Source organism: Rana temporaria, chromosome 3 (genome assembly GCF_905171775.1).
Source record: "Rana temporaria chromosome 3, aRanTem1.1, whole genome shotgun sequence".
Taxonomy (NCBI): Eukaryota; Metazoa; Chordata; class Amphibia; order Anura; family Ranidae; genus Rana; species Rana temporaria.
Window position 1 is genome coordinate 294,582,170 of NC_053491.1, and position 18,867 is coordinate 294,601,036.

The window sequence follows — 18,867 nt, forward strand, 5'->3', positions numbered from 1 at the left end:
ACCTACCTTACCCACACTGACATACACTGACCTACCTGGCCAGACTTCAGGTGTCCTGCAGCTTAGTCGTAGTGTGCGGCACACCCATTATCATCAGCATCACAGCAGGTAGCCAGAGCCAGGAGAGGAGAGCCGCCCGCCCGAGCGCTGAGCGGGGATCTTTTCACAGTGACATGGCACTGCGGTCACAATGTAATTCCCACCTTCTGGTACCTTCAACGCCTATGTCCCGTGGTCCCAGCATTGAACCAGTGGGACATCCAGCATAGGCGCTGCATGCTCCAGAAGGCAAGACCTGCTATGCCACTTGGCCACGCTCCAAGTTAGATCTGTCCCCTCTCTGGCTCGGGGCTAATAATAGAGCTGTGAATGCCTGAGACCTGGGGCTTTTTGGGGACCCACTCAGGGCTCCAGCCCCCCTCAGCCCCCCTCCTGATGACACTGGGTACAGGGGACTACTAACTGCATGGAGAGTGCTTTTTGAAATTACACTACTACACTATGAGAACACTATTTTTGTTTTACCTTTGAGCATTGTTGGAGTCACATGGACAGAGAATGTTCGGAGGGGGAACCTTAATCCCCTATGTGCTATTTGACCACCTGTAACCCAATGGTCAATATCACCTGGTAAGTAGTGCAATATACTGCTTGGCTTGGGGAGCAGAACGCTTGATTTAGTTTTTTTCATTCAGCGTCACAGATCCTGCACACAAGTGTATCTCATCACCGAGTATTCTGGAAACTTGATTGGTGGACTTATTGATTTTTGTTTTCCATTTTATCACTTGGTATTAGTGGCACATTTTTTTTTGCTGTTTATTTTCTTATGTTTGTCTTTATCTACTGAGGTGCAAGCGCTGTACTACTTACACATTTATATTTGAATTTTTGTATGTGGACTTTCAGTGCTAGCAGCTTTTTCTAAACAATTTTTCTTCTGAGTGCAGTGTTTTTTATTTTATTTTAAGAAAAGGATTATAGCCCCTGTCTTTTATTGCTTTATAGGGCTCTGTCAGAAAAGACATACTACATTTTTGTCCTGATGACAACAATGTTGCTAATCAAGAAGTGAGGGAAATCGTCAACTAGGACAGAGACATATTTAATCCGACAGAAGTTTTGCCACCCCCATTTTTTTGGGTTGCTTTTGGAGAGTTAAACTCTTTACCAGAGCCCCAGTGAAACCCAACAGGGGTTCTAACCCTTTCCAGTACAGAAAAAAATTGCTTGGTATGCTCAAAGTAAGCTGGGGCCTACATTATCTACAAATGTGAAGCCCCCTTTGCCAGCTTCCTCCTTAGCATAAGGTCTGCATGGAGGGAACAATTCTGGGAAATAAACACTTCCAGACATGTACCATTATAATTTAGTTTGATCCTATTATTTTTATAGAGTCCATCAGATACCTGACCTAACAATGTGCTGTTTTCATGGTATTTCTGCCAGATGGCAGCAATACAGACTATGCTTTTTTTTACTTTGTATATTACTTTGTATTGTATTTTTAATCCTGTTTGCACTTTATAAACTATACAGCACTGTGTAAAATGCCATGTGCCATAAAAGCAAACAAACAAATAACAAACAATATATAACTCTGCTACATATTAAATAAGTTACGCTAACAAAGAATTTCAAATGCCATTGTGTACACTACTGGCTCACATAACATTCCATTATTCTCTAGCTGGTTCCACATGAACTGCATAACTCATAAGGACAGGGATTATGGGGATAATATTGTACACACTAATAGGACATGCTTAATCACAAACAAATAATCATTTCTTTGTAGGGTTTCAGGAAATGAGAGGAAATAATATAGGTTAGAAAAATGGTTCTGAGGAAATTTGTCTTTTGAAGACGAGAAATGATTATGTTCTCAGACTGACTTTAAGAAAATGATTAGCCTATTGTATTTCCAATGGCTTTTAAAGCTTTAAGCACTAAAATACCCAAACTTGAACTTTAAGTAATAACATTTACGGACCATGTTGCAAAGTTAAATTTCCTTTCATTTTGTGCAGAATGCTACATCTATATCAGTGTGAAAATCAGTGGTCAATTACATTTCACTACAAAATAAATCTTTTGCAGACTATGTTTGTTAAGTTAAATAAGCCAGTACATTGCTTGTATGCACTCAGACGTGAATTTAATAAAGTACCTTGACAATGCTCCTATGATTAGAAGAACTTAAAGTGACTTTGTCACTAGAATGAAATAGTGCCCATGAATGGACATAATAAATACTTACCTGTCCTGATGCTGCTGCTGTTTTCTGGTGCTGCAGAACACTGCTGTAATGAAGATAAAGCATCCCTATAAGTCTCTTCAGAAACCAAAACTTTGGGGATTGTCAATCATCAGTGGCTCCTCTCACTGACCACGACACTGCTGCAAGGCACAGTATTGAAAAAGGGGTTATTGAGAAGAACCACTAAGCAGAAGGGGTGACTAGGAATCTGGCGATCCCAGATGTGTGGGTTTTGGAAGAGACTTTATAGAATGATTTCTGCATTAAATTGGCATTTGGCAGTGCAGAAAGTGGAAGGAGAAGGTATGTAGTGGCTATATACTGGGAACTCTTTTATGGGAACATTTATTTAAGCAACAGAGTCAAAATGCTTAAGTGCTAAACTGTCTGGTCTGAGAAACAAGCTTGTGAGTGACAATGCTTAAAACGGTATTAAACTCAAAACCAAAAATGTTATATATTGCAGCTTACCAATCATTAATCGTGATGGCTGCATTTTTTTCTTTTTTTGGGGCTTTTTTCCTTTGTTTTTATCTGCTGATCTGGTCAATAACACATCTTCTGTATTTCAAATTTTTTAATTTTCAAATTTCTTAACCACTTCCATACAGGGCACTTATACACCAGACCAATTTTTAGCTTTCAGTGCTGTTGCACTTTGAATGACAATTGCGCGGTCGTGCTACACTGTACCCAAACTAAATTTTTATAATTTTGTACCCACAAATAGAACTTTCTTTTGGTGGTATTTGATCACCTCTGGGATTTTTATTTTCTGCAAAAAAAGAAAAAAAATACTGAAAATTAAGAAAAAAAAACGCTTTCTTTCTGTTATAAAAAATTGTAAATAAGTAAGTTTTCTCCTTCACTGATGGGCACTGATGGTACTGCACTGACAGGCACTGATAAGGTGGCACTGATGGGCACCGATGAGGTGGCACTGATGTGGTGGCATTGATGGGCACTGATGATGGGCACTAATATGCGGCACTGATGGGCAGCACGGATGGGCACTGATAGGCGGCATGGATGGGCATGGATAGGCGGCACGGATGGGCACAGATAGGTGGCACGAATAGGCAGCATGGATGGGCATGGATAGGCGGCACGCATAGGCGACATGGATGGGCATTAATAGGCGACATGGATGGGCACTGATAGGTGGCACGGATGGGCATAGATGGGCACTGATAGGTGGCACTATTGTATGTGTTGTACTAATGGATGCCAATCAGTGCCAAACAATGCCTGCCAATCATTGATGCCCATTGTGGGCACTGATTGGCATCCATTGCGAGCACTGATTGGCATCCATTATTTGTGTCATTGTCATCCCTGGTGGTCTAGGGTGGAATACCTGTGTTTTGGTTTTGCATACCTAGTGGTCTAGTGGCATTCCTGGTGGTCCAGTGGGCATCCTCGGGGGGGCTGTGCTGATAATCGATCAGCATAAACCCCCCCTGTCAGAGGAGCAGCCGATCGGCTCTCCTCTACTCGCATCTGACAGACGCGAGTGAGGAAAAGCCGATTACCGGCTTTTCCTGTTTACATCGCGATCAGCCATGATTGGACACGGCTGATCACGTGGTAAAGAGTCTCCGTCAGAAACTCTTTACCTAGATCGGTGTTGCGGGGTGTCAGATTGACACCCTGCAACAACAATCAACGCAATGCGTGCCCCCGGGGGTGCGCAGCGGCTCAACATCCTGAGGATGTCATATGACGTCCACTCAGGATATTGAAACCACTTTGCCGACGTCAATCTGTCATTGGTGGGCGGCAAGTGGTTAAATTCCGAATTTCAAAAATTCAGGTTTTTATCATTTTCGAATTTTTTAATTTTCGAATTTTTCAATTTTCAAAATTCCGAATTTTCGAATTTTTCAATTTTTGAAATTTCAAATTTTTTATTTTTCGAAAATTCGGAATTTCGAAAATTCGAAAATGAAAAAATAAAAAATTAGAAAATTAGAAAATGAAAATTCAAAAATAAAAAAATCGAATGTTCGAAATTTTGAATATTCTAAATTTCGAAAAATAAAAAATGAAATATTCGAAATTTCGAAAATTAAAAAATTCGAAAATTAAAAAAAAAATCCGAATTCCCGAAAATCGGAATTTCCGAAAATCCGAAATACGAAAATTCTGAAATGAAAAATTCGGAAATCCGAAAATTCGGAAATGAAAAATTTGGAAATCCGGAATTCAAAAAAATCGGAAATTCGAAATTTCGGAAATCCGAAAATTCGGAAATTGAAAAATTCGGAAATACTAAAATTCGGAAATTCGAATTTTCGGAAATCCTAAAATTCGGAAATTCAAAATTTTCGGAAGTCCGAAAATTTGGAAATAAAAAAATTGTTAATACGAAAATTTGGAATTAACGAATTTCCAAATTTTCGTTAAAAACGAATTAGAAACTAAACAAATTGCACATGTCTACCCGTTAACTGCTACTTTTGCAGGAGAGCTTGTGCTGTTGAAAAATAACGGACTTACTGGCATAGTCACAATTTTTTTTTTAAAGAAAGCCTATTAAAAAAAAACAGAATACAGCCATTACATGTAAGAGTTGGTAAACTGCAATATAATAAATGCTTGTGTAGCACTACCCCCGAAAGAGCTGCTGGTTGGATCTGGGTGGCATGTTACCTCTATTTTCTCCGCCGTCTAGGGTACTGGATGAGAGCTGTAAGAAAGTCAATGTCCACACTGTAGATGTTTCTTTCTGTGCTTTATTATCCAACAGGGTAAAAATGGTAAAAGTAGAAGTAGGTGAGATGATAAAAGAAGTGGTCGATAATGGATTCAGGTGTATAACAGGGTTTCGGGAAGCAGTCCTGCTTCCAACAACAACTTGCGTCGCCACTCTGATCACTTTGTCAAGCTCACCTCAGTCTAGTGTCAGTCAGTGGTGGAGTAGGACGCTCCGGACCTTCCGCTTCGAGTCTGCTCTCACCCAGGGACCAGACAAACAGAAGCTAGGCAGGCAGGCTCCTGTAAACCCCGTGCTGCACGAGATAACCGCAGCTCCTAGGACCAGCTCCTTCCTCCCCTTGGACCCCCTCTTCTCCGCAGGTAAGACCCTGTCTCTCAGGGCCTTCCACCCCCGGAAACCATTGACGGTCGTCCTTTTCAGGACAGACGTTACACCAGCCCCACACTGCGGCTCTCCGCCTCGCCATTACCCTGCATCGCCCCCCACACGGCTACCCTTGATTGAGGCATCCCCCCGCCACCCCCTGGCTTAATTTCGGCGTGTTTCGGCGCCTTTTTCCACATCCGCGCCAGCCTAGGCCATTTCGCGGCGACCGCATCTTAGGAAAGACCGCGGCTTCAGCCGTGGTCTAGCGGCGCGCCGCCCATACGCCCAGCAAAGCCATCAAACTGCCTAGAAATTTCCCAGATTATCCCCCCTACCCCTGGAGGACCCCACCATCCCCCGATTAGCAACCCAGCTCAGCACTGCCAGCATTTCACCCAGCTGACAGCCCCCCAAGCCTGGGTCCTGTGTCTCGTCTGGCGGCCATCTTGGTACACCCCAGCAACAGAGACACTTTTCCCCCCTCCACAACCAACAGCACTTGATCCAGGGATTGTCCGATCGCCTTTCCAGGGATCAGGAAGGAATTTTTTTCCCTGCCGCAGCACATTGGCCTAGCACGGCCAGGGTTTTTTTTGCCTTCCTCTGGACCAAGCCGAGAGAGAGGATTCAGTGAATCTTCTCTCCATCGTCACTTAAACACTTGCACCCCCCCCCAGCGACTGCCGACTATGGCCAATCAGCGATACACTGCAGAAACTATTTGGGGTCTGAGGTGATTCGCCACAGTATTACCAGCCGTCACCAAAAAAGCCTTAATAACAGAGCAACTTTTGAGAATCGATCGACGATCGACTATCAAAAATTTAAGCCATTCATCCCAGCTTAAGCACATATCATGTGCTCTGATCAACACAAGATCGGCAGTAAAACACTGATTAGAAATCCACGATTTCATACTACAACACGATCTAGACTGCCTCTTTATTACAGAAAGCTGGCTCTCTGCCGAGGAGGCGGAGGCGGACCCGATCACGTGACGTGCCTCCCTGCCCGTACGAGCTGTCAGCTGGGACGCCGAGCCGTGCTACGGAGCTAGCACCGGACCAGACGACCCTGCCTCTTACCGCACCGCAAGGTAGCGGTGATACGCCTGCAGCCCCAGTGCCGGGTAGGCACTTTTAGAAGTAAGAGGCCATCTAGGCCATTTGTCTCTTGTTTTTTACTTATGTTTTTTATATACAATAAATTTTAAGCAATAATACACTATTGGCATCTCCATTGCCTTTCTTTTTTCATTTATATCCTATCTGGAATCCCTGGCATTGAGGCTATTATTGATTTCCTGTCCGATGTGCATGCAGGCACAATCCTGCATATGTCTAGCAGACTATTGTTTAACCATAATAGTCCACTAATTCTGGTAAGCACATTTGTTTGCTTCAACACCAATTAGAGGGTGATTAAGAAGACTGGATTTGTTGGTGACGGCTTTCCTTTTCCTTTTTTGCACATAAAGAATATTCAAGAAAGAAGATTTGTTTTTTCTTTTACATGTTATGCATTGACTGAACACTTATTGGGACTTTTATAAGATTCTGAGGGGCCCTTTTTTTGGACACAGAGACTCTCTTTGGAATTTATTATTATATTATTATTATATTTACATTTTATAATAGAAGTCTATTGTATTAAAATTTCACCCAGCACGCTGGTTTACTATTCAGTAGCACTGAGTGGTTTAGCGCCCTCTACACATTTTTTCAATCATCACAATCAGTATTGTTTTTGAGGTGCAGCTTTTATTTTATTTTATAATTTTCAATTTAAACTATTATGTTTGGCGCTGAATGTTAATTTTACTCTCTGCCGACTGTAACACCATTCTCGGAGAACTGGTGCCAGAAAACTATCGGATTATAACGGAAAATAGGATAGGGCAAAGAGGAGGAGGCCTGGCGGTGATCCACAAGATTCACCTTGCAATCACCAAGCCGGTCCTTCAAAATCCTCTTCCATTCATGGAAACCCTTACTCTTCAACTGCAAACAAACCCCCAGGAGACTGTCCACATTCTTCTCTGCTCTAGGCCACCCGGGCCAAAATCACAGCAACTCCTCACAGGATCTCGTTGCCGACGCCTGTATTGATCACCTGGAAGGATTAGGGCTACAGCAACTAGTATGTGAGCCCACACATGCTTCAGGTCACACACTCGACCTAATTTTCAGACAAAATCTGAAAATAAGCATTCTGGAATATGAACCATTGCCATGGACAGATCACCATGCAATTAAATTCACAATTTCCAAAACTCCCCCATTGATAAAAGCACCCAAGCCGGTGACAATACACTGGACTAGATCTCAGAAGAAGCTCCATTCGGAACTCTTCAAATCTACCTTGGGAAACAAAATCAAAACAATCCATCAACATCAAATAGCCTCAGATGGATGCCATAAATGCAGCCCTATTACAGGCAGCCGACTTAGTTCCCCCGAAACGCAAAGCCCGTATCCGGAAAAACAAGTCCAGCTGGTTCAACAACCAGCTATCGCTACTGAAGCAAGAGCGCAGAAGGGCGGAAGCCGCCTGGAAAAGAAGCGCTTCAGAGGAAAACCTCTTCATCTACAAGGCAATAACAAGAAAATACCATAAAGAAATCTTCAAAGCCAAGAACCATCATTTTTCTATGGCTATCAACAGCGCCTTAAACCGCCCCCGCGAACTCTTCAAGATGGTCACCCAGACCATGAATCCAGGATGTCTTGAAGCCCCCAACTCAGATTCCCAAGAACTTTGCGATGAATTGTCGGATTTCTTCATCAACAAAATTGAGGGAATCCGGGAAAGCATTTGGCAAAACAATACCCCCTTCAACCCCCCCTCAATCAACCATATAACACCCACGAAAACTTTCCACAATCAACAATGTTCACTCTGGAACCCACTTCCATCGATGCCACAAAAACTATCATTAGTACTTTGCGAAACAGCACAGCACCTAATGATATTATTCCTACTAAACTGCTGAAGGAATGTGCCGACATCCTGGCACCACCTATCACGCAGCTTATAAACCAGTCATTTAAGGAAGGCACAGTGCCCTCCCTGCTGAAAGAGGGCACAATCCAGCCCATCTTGAAAAAACCTACCCTAGACCCTAAGGACCCAACTCATCGCCGTCCCATAACAGGTCTAAACGTTCTCTCCAAGGTAATGGAGAAAGTAGTGGTACAACAGCTGCAACAGCATCTAGATACCCATAATCCACTTGATCCATTTCAATCAGGTTTCCGTCCCGGACACGGGATGGAAACAGCATTACTTAAAATATGGGTCGACGCTCTTGAGGCCGCAGACGAAGGAGAATCTTGTCTCCTGGTTTTGCTGGACCTAAGTGCAGCCTTTGACACGGTAGACCATAAACTGTTACTGACGCGACTGGCTGAAGTAGCCAGAGTCGCAGAAGGTGATTTACTATGGTTTTCCTCCTTTCTAGAAAACCGATCACAAACAGTGAAACTGGGATCTTTCATGTCTGAGAAGCGCACTGTGTCATGTGGAGTCCCCCAAGGGTCCCCCCTGTCGCTGGTGCTTTTCAACATCTATCTTCGCCCTCTCTTTGAAATCATCAGTAGCCAAGAACTACTCTATCACTCATATGCAGACGATACGCAATTGTATTTTCGCATCTGCAACAAAAAGGATCATCATCTCAGTTTAGAGAAATGTCTCTCTTTAATAGAAAACTGGATGACTAAGAGCTATCTTAAAATCAACAGCTCTAAAACAGAACTTCTCATGTTTCATGCCAGCCGCAAGAGTCAACTGGCACCAACCTGGACACCCCCGCCCATTCTGGGCCAAATCATCACCCCTAGCTCCAAAGTCAAAAGTCTCGGGTCATCTTCAACACCTACATGACAATAGACGCACAAATTGGGTCAGTAGTCAGCGGATCGCACCATCTGTTGCGCCTACTACGCAGACTTATTCCATTTATTCCCAAAGAAGACGTAGCAGTCGTGGTGGTAACAATTGTGAACTCCAGACTGGACTATGCAAATGCCATGTACCTCGGACTCCCAAAGTACCAAATCTCTCGTCTGCAAGTCGTTCAAAATACGGCCGCCAGACTTGTGACTGGGAAAAAAACATGGGAATCAATCTCACCTTCGTTGAGAACCCTTCACTGGTTGCCAGTAAAGGACAGAATTGCATTTAAAGCACTCTGTCTGACGCATAAGTGCATCCATGGGAAGGCTCCGCAATATCTTTGCGACAAGATAGAACCCCACAATTCCAATCGCGTTCTGCGATCCACCGACCAAAATCTGGTCAAGGTACCCAAAGCAAGATACAAGTCCAAAGGAGAAAGAAGGTTTGCTTTCCAAGGTCCTAGACTATGGAACGCTTTACCAACCAGCATTCGGTTGGAGGAAAACCACCTGGCCTTCAGAAGACAGATTAAAACTCTGCTCTTCTGATGTCAAGAGACAGGAACAACAAGCGCCCAGAGGCGATTTAGTTCGCATGTGCCGCGCTATATAAGTCTTTCATTCATTCATTCATTCAGCCAGAATGGGTATAGTGCCTCTGGATAGGCCGCTCTCACCAGACTTAGCAAAGTCTCTGCCACAGACCTTCCCAAAGGTGGAGATTTTCTCGGTCCAAAATCCTTCTCAACACTGGATTAAGCACCCGGATCTCCCTTGAACAGCGTTTAGTAATCTTGGTACTGTAAGGTAACCATTGTCCAGCCTCTCAGAAACGAAGTGTCCTTCGATGAAGCAGTAGGCCTCTCCTGAGATACCAGCCTCATGCTTGGTATTTTCTAGACAGGTTCTCCATTGGTTGGCTTCCTCCCTCGGGACGGACAGCACAGCAGCTGCAGACTCAGTCTACACACTGAGCCTGCCAGGTAGAGTCTTTGCTCTGGACCAACGTGGTCTCGGAGCCAGGAACACTGAAACACACACCCCGGCCATGAGGGCCACACACGGAGTGGTGGGATGACTGCCCAGGCGGATGGCGGTGAAGACGACCTTGAACTCATGGGGTCCACCCCCTAAATACCCCTCTCCAGCATGCACAGCGAGGTGATCAACCCTCCTGATTGGCTGCCGAGGAGAAATATCCACACTACCCTGACTCTACTGCTGCCACCTGTCGGCCTGGGGTGGGACCAACTCCCCAGACAACGACAGTGTACACACACAGTACAGCCAAAGCTGGGACAGAAGTCCTGAATTTAGCAAAATAAACACAGTCAGAGGCAACTAATTCTCTGACCACCCTCTAAATTTACAACAGGAAAGGCTATGAAAGTAGCCAGGTGCTACACTTGCTTGTGGGTTCATTTATTAAAACATAATTACATATGTCAACTAAATAACTTTAGGCTGGGTTCACACTATTGCAAATTGGATGAGGCTTCCCTGCATCCAATTCGCAATAGCAGTAGCAGAAGAGTTTGACAGGCTGGTTCACATATCTCAGCAATGGGTCTGATCTAAAATTTAGGCTGAAATTGGACCTGAAACGGTGAACCAGGATGCACCGAACCCCCGCTGTGAGCCGCATGCGGTTTATATGTGAACCCAGACTAAGAGAAAAGTACTGTCAATGCTTTTTTTGTTGTACTTCTCTTGTGAATCACAGCAGTGCAGTTACTTTTGCTCTCCTATGACCCAGAGTTAGCTTATAGTGGGCTATTGCTCAATATCAGGTGACATCACAGAGCCGTTCCAGTCTCTGAAAGGATCCTAACCAAACTGCTAGGATCCACCCGGCTACATGATTGATATGTGGCTCTGTATCTCAGCACATGGTTGGAAGCTGAAGCCAGCTGCATTCGCAGGTCAAATGTCATGTTAAATGTCGTAGCAGTTGGACTTCTACTGTTAAGTTAACAAAAGTTCCACTTATGTCATTACATGATCTTTTTCGCATATAAATATAACACCCTTTTTGTCTTTTGGGAGTGTTAATGGAGTTGAGAAGACACTTCATGGGACAATTAAAGCAGTAGTAAAGTCCTTTTATTTAGTTATACCTATAGGTAAACTTATAATAAGGCTTAGCTGTAGTTACAGTAAGTGGGCCAGATTCAGAAAGATCAGCAGATCTTTCTGCTGGCGTAACGTATGTCATTTACGTTACGCCGCCGCAAGTTTTTCAGGCAAGTGCTTTATTCACAAAGCAATTGCCTGTAAAGTTGAGGCGGCGTAGCGTAAAGCACCCGGCGGAATTCAAATTCGGTGGGTAGGGGCCGTGTATCATTTAAATGAAGCTCGTCCCCACGCCAAACGAACTGCGCATGAGCCGGCCGCGACTGAATCCCAGTGCGCATGCTCCAAATCACGTCACTACTTGTCAATGAAAGCGACGTGAACGCCCAGCTCAATTGTGAATCGACTTACGCAAACAACGTAAATTACGTCTGTCCCGACGTCCATACCTAACATTGGCTGTGCCTCACTATAGCAGGGGTAACGTTACGCCGGACGTAAGTCTTACACAAACGACGTAAACAGATACGGCGGCCTGGCGTTCGTTCGTGAATCTGCGTATTTGCTCATTTGCATATTTAACAATGGGAACGCCACCTAGCGGCCAGCATAAATATGCATCTAAGATACGACGGTGTAAGTGCCTTACGCCGGTCGTATCTTAGCAACATTTAAGCATATCTCATTATGAGCATACGCTTAAATGTGCACGGGCTCTGATTAGGACTTACGACGGTGTATCTAGTGATACGCCCGTCGTAAGTCTTTCTGAATCTGGCCCAGTATCTCCTAAATGTGCTCTGTTTAAGAGATATTTACTTTAGTTTCACCAGTGACAACACCGGCGCATGGGCACCTCACTCTTAATAGTTGTCGTGCTGTTCCTGGAGAGAGCTATGTCATGAAAGCTGCACGCATGCATGGTAGTGACGTCATCTTGGCTCGGCCATTCGTAGGGCCAACGCCCACAAACCCAGAAGGAAGACCGGGTGAAGATGGAAGCCCTGTCAGTGGCGACAGCATGCTGGTGGAGGGCTTTGTTTTAAGGTAAGTCTAATGTGCTAGTATGCAGTGCAGTGCTCTTTACTTGCAGTTTACTACCACTTTAATATTAGTGAAGCCCAATGCAGATGATTAATATATATTTTCTGGTCCAGTTCAGAACTCAGCTACAAATAATAGCAATTGCATTGTTCTTAAATGATGAGTGACACATTTTCCAAAAACAACTTTAATATATACATCAATTTAAATATACCAACTAAGCACTAAATAAATATGTGAACACAAATCATTTTTCAATTTTGAAGAAAAAAAAAGTGGATTACCCTATGTATAGGTATGACAACTAGTGAGATTTCACTGGTTAAATGGAAATCCTTAATGGCACATGTCCATTTCATACAACTGGATCAAACACGGTTAGCTACCATTATATCAGTTATCTGAAAGAAAGAGCATTATCAGAAAAAAAAAGACAAATGTTAATCCAAGAGGCGTGTTAGGTGACTCACAGAACTAACTTTCATTGTTGGCTGTATTACCATTGGCCCAAGGCGGCTGTTTAACGTTTGCTCTGCCACTGCCTGCCTTTAGTTTTTAGATGTTTTTAGATCATCTGGTGCAATTTTGAAGATTTGGAGAAAAGTGTGCTAATGTATGATTTTTTTTTTCTTACAATCAAAAGTTTTATTGAAAGACAATTAAAACATACAATTGACAATGTTGTAAAAACTTACATGGAACATGAACTGAGAGACAATGTCTGTTGACAGTAGTATGAAAATATTGTTAGCTGAGAAAAAAAAAAAAAAGCTAAAGTAGATCTTTTGCCCTAAGCAAATTCCTTGTTTCATTAGAAAGATGTACTGTATCTATATGGTTGTTATGGACAACTGCCCTGTTTCTACATCCAGTATTCATGATTTCAGCTTTCATAAATCAACCCTGCAGCTTTTTCTATTTAAACATTACAGCACAAGAACAAAAGACACAAAACGCAATATTGTTATACAGCTCTAAGCAACAGGAAAAATACAAAAACACAGAAATAAAAAAGTGTGGATCATATTTCAAAGATTTCTTCCAATTTTCTCAGTTTGAGTGTTGGGGATGTATAATCTGTTATTTCTTAGAACAAAAGCACTAACAGTATTTTCTAAATGTGTCTACTTAATGTTTACAGAAAAATGATGGATAAATAGGGTGAAATGCAGCAGCTGGTCAATAACTTTTATTTACTTGGAATAAATACATTATACACACACTACTTACTACAAGGTATGGGAGGTCTTGTAAAAAGACTAAATATGGTAAATCACACAATTCAAAATGTAAAATAAAGATTTGAGTTTGGATGGAAAGGCTTCCATTAAAGTATTTCCAATTCATTGCTTTTGTGCCAAAAAGCAGACTTTTTAAACAGGGATATTTCCATTCAGAAAGTTATTTAATAAATATTTTAATTCTTTAAGATGGATAATAGACAAATCAAACTTATTTGGGAAGACATCAGTCAGTTGAACTGTTTCAAAAACCGGAAAAAAGATTCATGCTTGCATTTTCTGATGTTTATTAGAAAGAGTGCCCCAATACACAATTCTTTTCTGTGGGTAATAAAGACACTAAAACCTTTTAGAACACACAATTCAACCCAAATGTACTGTATGGGTGTACCTGTATTATATTTGTGGTTCAAAAGCAGCCTGTTTGTTTGTTTTTTAATATTATTATTTTTTGACAGCCATTCTTTTTCAATTTGAATTTCCAAACACGTTCAAATCAATTCATTAAATGACAGTGAACTTATTTCTCAATTACTTATTTCTCGGGTATTTCTCACTGAGAAATATTTAACTTATTACATTATTTTACATTGCACCTTGAAGGATTTTTTTCTTACCATTAAAGTGTATGTCAACCTCATAAAAAACTTCTCTTATTTCTTCCCTTTTCCTCTATGAAATATACATTTAAAAGCATTTTTATATATCTATTCTATAAATTAAAAATATCAGTTAATCCTAATCTCACAAAATGTTAAGTTACAAGTCGACTAAACCAAGTTGAAAATTTCTGTCTGAAAAGTGACTGCATCCTATCAGCTGCCTGAATACAATGGAGATTTCTTCATCCACTGTTTAGCATGGATAGGGAATCAATTGATTTTTTTTCTGTCTCTTGTGAGCTAAAAGGCCAAAATGTGAGTAATCTATACCCAACTTTACACACTATGAATGAGACAGGAGGATGGGTGAAAGGATTCAGTAGTCTAGCAAAAGACAGCAAGGCAGGGCTTAAAGTGATTCTAAACCTCCTTTTTTTTTCATAACAAAAATGTCATACTTACATAGTCTGTGTAATGGTTTTGCACAGAGTAGTCCTGATTGTCCTATTCTCATATCCCTTCCCAGTACTTCTGGCTCCTCCTTTCAATGAGTACCCCCATAAGAAGCTACTTCATATAGGGGCACTTGTGCAGGCTCAATCTTGAGACATACTGTCTGCAATCAATAAACACAGACAGTGTGGCTTGGCTCCAACCCCCACTCCCTCGGCACAGGATTTGAGTGACAGCAGCAAGAGCCAATGACTCCAGCTGCTGCCTCTCTGTCCTGTGAGGAGAGAGAGAGTGGAGAAAGCTGCTGCTCTAAATCATAGCACTGGATCGACATCAGGCTCAGGTAGTATCAGGAAATGCACCTCAGAAGGAATCCTGCTGCTGGCCTGGCTGGTGCACGTTTGCTGATTCCCGGCACCAAACTGGGGTTTTAAACAGGACCAGTGCTTTCTGATTTTTTCTTTAGATTTTTTCTAAATTTTGAATTTCCTAACTTTCAATTTTCAAAATTTCCGCTTTTTGAATTTTTGGATTTTCGAATTTTCGAATTTCCGAATTTTCGGATTTTCGAATTTTCAAATTTAGAATTTTCGAATTTCTGATTTTCGTACTTCCGCATTTTTGAAAATTCGGAAATGAGAAATTTCGGAAATGAGAAATTTCGGAAATGAGAAATTTCGGAAATTTGAAATTTTGGAAATTCGAAGTTTGTAAATAATGAAAAAACTCTCCCAGCCCTCTGTTGTTTCATCTGCTGATCCTGGTACTACATGACAAGGTAGTAATGCAGGGGCTGGTCGACTGAACCACAGCACACAACAGGGACCAGGCATCCAACATAACTCAAAGAGTGACTGGTAAAGAATATTCTATAGCAGTGATCTCTTCAAGACAGTGAAGATCGAATAAGTAATAACAGAGTAATGTTAGCAGAGGTAGTAGTAAGTAGTAGCAGTTGCTATTGGTGATCAAGCTGTTCTTATAGTCAATAACAGGAAATGATGTTTGAAAAATCATCTTAAAATGTATGCAAACCCAAACATTAAATTCTCATATAAGCTTTATGAAGTTAATGTACCGTATTTGCCAGTGTATAAGACGACTGGGCGTATAAGACGACCCCCTTCCGACTAGTCTATCTGGAAGCCGAGGGGTAGCCAGAACAACCGCTGACACGAAAAAACGCTGACAGAAACATGCTTTATTCAGCTTTTTCCAATCTCACTATGCCCATTACATGCCTCACTGTGCCATCAACATGCCTCACTGTGCCATCAACATGCCTCACTGTGCCACCCCATGCCTCACTGTGCCATACCTTTAGTCCTGTACTACGGGCATCCATTATTCAAAAGCTGCGCCTCCTCCTCATGCTGTTCCGTGATAGGCGCCTGTGTTCCGCCTATCAAGGAGGTCCTCTTGTCCAAAGCCGAGGATGAGAAGACTTCAGTGATAGGCGGAACACCGAACAGAGGCTCCACTGGGAAACCAAGTGTTCCGCCTGAATAATGGATACCCAAGGTCTGGTACCGGCGTATAAGACGACCCCCAGGTTTTGAGGCAAGTTTTTAAAACCCAAAAGGTCATCTTATACGCCGGAATATACAGTAATTTCAAAAGTATATTTTTTTAAATAAAAACAAATTAAACAACATTTTTCAATCAGTAGCTTTCTTTAAGAATAATACCTGGTGATACTGTCATGAAGGTCCTTATTCAGGCACTTCTTGTTGTCCTTGCCTTCCAACTTCCGTGTTGGCATACTGTCATATGCTTTTACAAAGGAAACTACAAGTGTGCGTGCCAACACACATTACACAAGTATGATCTACTCTTGTCACTTGTCCTTATCACGTGGACATATGTAGAGAGGAAGTGGCTCCAAAGAGGCTAAATGAGAACAAAGATGGAACAAAAAATGTCAATATGATGAAAACTAATATTTATATTTTACCAAAATGACAATTGTTTTGATACACAATGCTTTAGCAAACCAAATTTAGAAAAGTCATTCAATTCAGGGTTACATCTACTTTGATCACATTAGATTTTTTAAATGATTGAAAAAGTCCAATATGTGGAGAAAACTTTTTAGGACATTTTACTTTCTGCATTTCAGACTCTCAATATTACTTTTTAGATGTTTTCAGACAAGTATATAATTACTGATTTTTCTCGAGCTATTCCTTCAATATCTGATGAAGCACATGCTGCCACTTGTCAGTAACTGTCCAGTGAGAATGGCTTTTATTGGCCACTAGGGATGAGCCGAACACCCCCCTGTTCGGTTCGCACCAGAACCTGCGAATACACCAAACGTTCTTGCGAACTTTAGAACCTTGGGACTCGAACGTTTGAAATCTAAAGTGCTAATTTTAAAGGCTAATATGCAAGTTATTGTCCTAAAAAGTGTTTGGGGACCTGGGTCCTGCCCCAGGGGACATGTATCAATTAAAAAAAAAGTTTTAAAAACGCCCGTTTTTTCGGGAGCAGTGCATTTAGTAATGCTTAAAGTGAAACAATAAAAGTGAAATATTCCTTTAAATTTCGTACCTAGGGGGGGTGTAAAGTATGCATGTGAAATAGCGCATGTTTACTTAGAACTGTCTCTGCACAAAGTGTAATTTCTGAAAGAAAAAAGTCATTTAAAATTGACTCGTGGCTATAATGAATTGTCGGCTCCCGGCAATTCAGAGAGAATTCATTCATAAAAAAAAAAAAAAAACGTGGGGTCCCCCCAAATTCAATTACCAGGCCCTTCAGGTCTGGTATGGATATTAAGGGGAACTCAGCCGTCAATTAAAAAAAAATGATGTGGAGTTCCCCCCAAATATCAATTCCTGACCCTTCAGGTCTGGTGTGGATTTTAAGGGGAACTTCACCCCAAATTTAAAAAAAAATGGTGTTCCCCCATAAATCCACACCAGACCCCTTATCCGAGCACATAACCTGGCCGGCAGCAGAAAAGAGGGGGGGACGAGAGACAGCGCCCCCACCCTTGCCCGGTGGTTGTGGGGGTCTGCAGGCAGGGGGCTTATCGGAATCTGGAAGACCCCTTTAACAAAGGGGACCCCCAGGTACTAGTCCCCCCTATGTGAATTGGTAATGGGGTACATTGTACCCCTAGCATTTCACAAAGGAAGTGTAAATAGTTGTAAAAAAACACACACACTGTGGAAAAAAGTACTTTTAAAAAAACAATAAATAAAAAATCCAGCGGTGGTAATCCACTCTCGATCCCCGGCAAACATGCGCTATTTAACATGCTTACTTTACACCCCCCCTAGGTACAAAATTTAAAGGAATATTTCACTTTTATTGTTTCACTTTAAGCATTATTAAATTATTAAATTCACTGCTCCCGAAAAAAAAAAACTGTTTTGCATTGATACATTTTTGATACATTGATACAGTTTTGCATTGATACATGTTCCCTGGTGCAGGACCCAGGTCCCCAAACACTTTTTAGGACAATAACTTGCATATTAGCCTTTAAAATTAGCACTTAAATTTCTCCCATAGACTTTAACAGGGTGTTCCACGAATTTTCGAATTTGCCGCGAACACCCCAAATTGTTCGTTGTTCGCCGAACAGTTGAACAGGCAATGTTCGAGTCGAACATGAGTTCGACTCGAACTCGAAGCTCATCCCTATTGGCCACTAAAATACTTACCTTAGACTGAGAATAGGCAGTCGGCAGAATTAGGCCTCGTACACACGATAGGTGAACCAGAGGACAACGGTCTGATGGACCGTTTTTATCGATCCAAACAGATCGTGTGTAGGCCCCATAGGTTATTTAACCTTAGGTTAAAAAAAAGCCAACTTGCATTAAAATTAACCTATGGATTCCTAACCGATGGGAAAAAAACGATCGTTAGTAGGCACGTCAATCGGTTAAAAATCCACGCATGCTCAGAATCAAGTCGAAGCATTCTTGGAAGCATTGAACTTTGTTTTTTTCAGCACGTCGTTGTGTTTTACGTCACCGTGTTCTGACATGACCGTTTTTTTAACTGATGGTGTGTAGGCACGAGGGACCATCAGTCAGCTTCATAGGTTAACCTATGTCAACGGTCCTTAAGACCGTTGTCCTCTGGTTAACCTATCGTGTGTACAAGGCCTTCTTCTAAGCTGCATCAATTTGTTTTAAGCTGCTTTTTCATTTCCATGTACTTGTATTCAAGAAAAACTGTTTAAAGTTTGCTT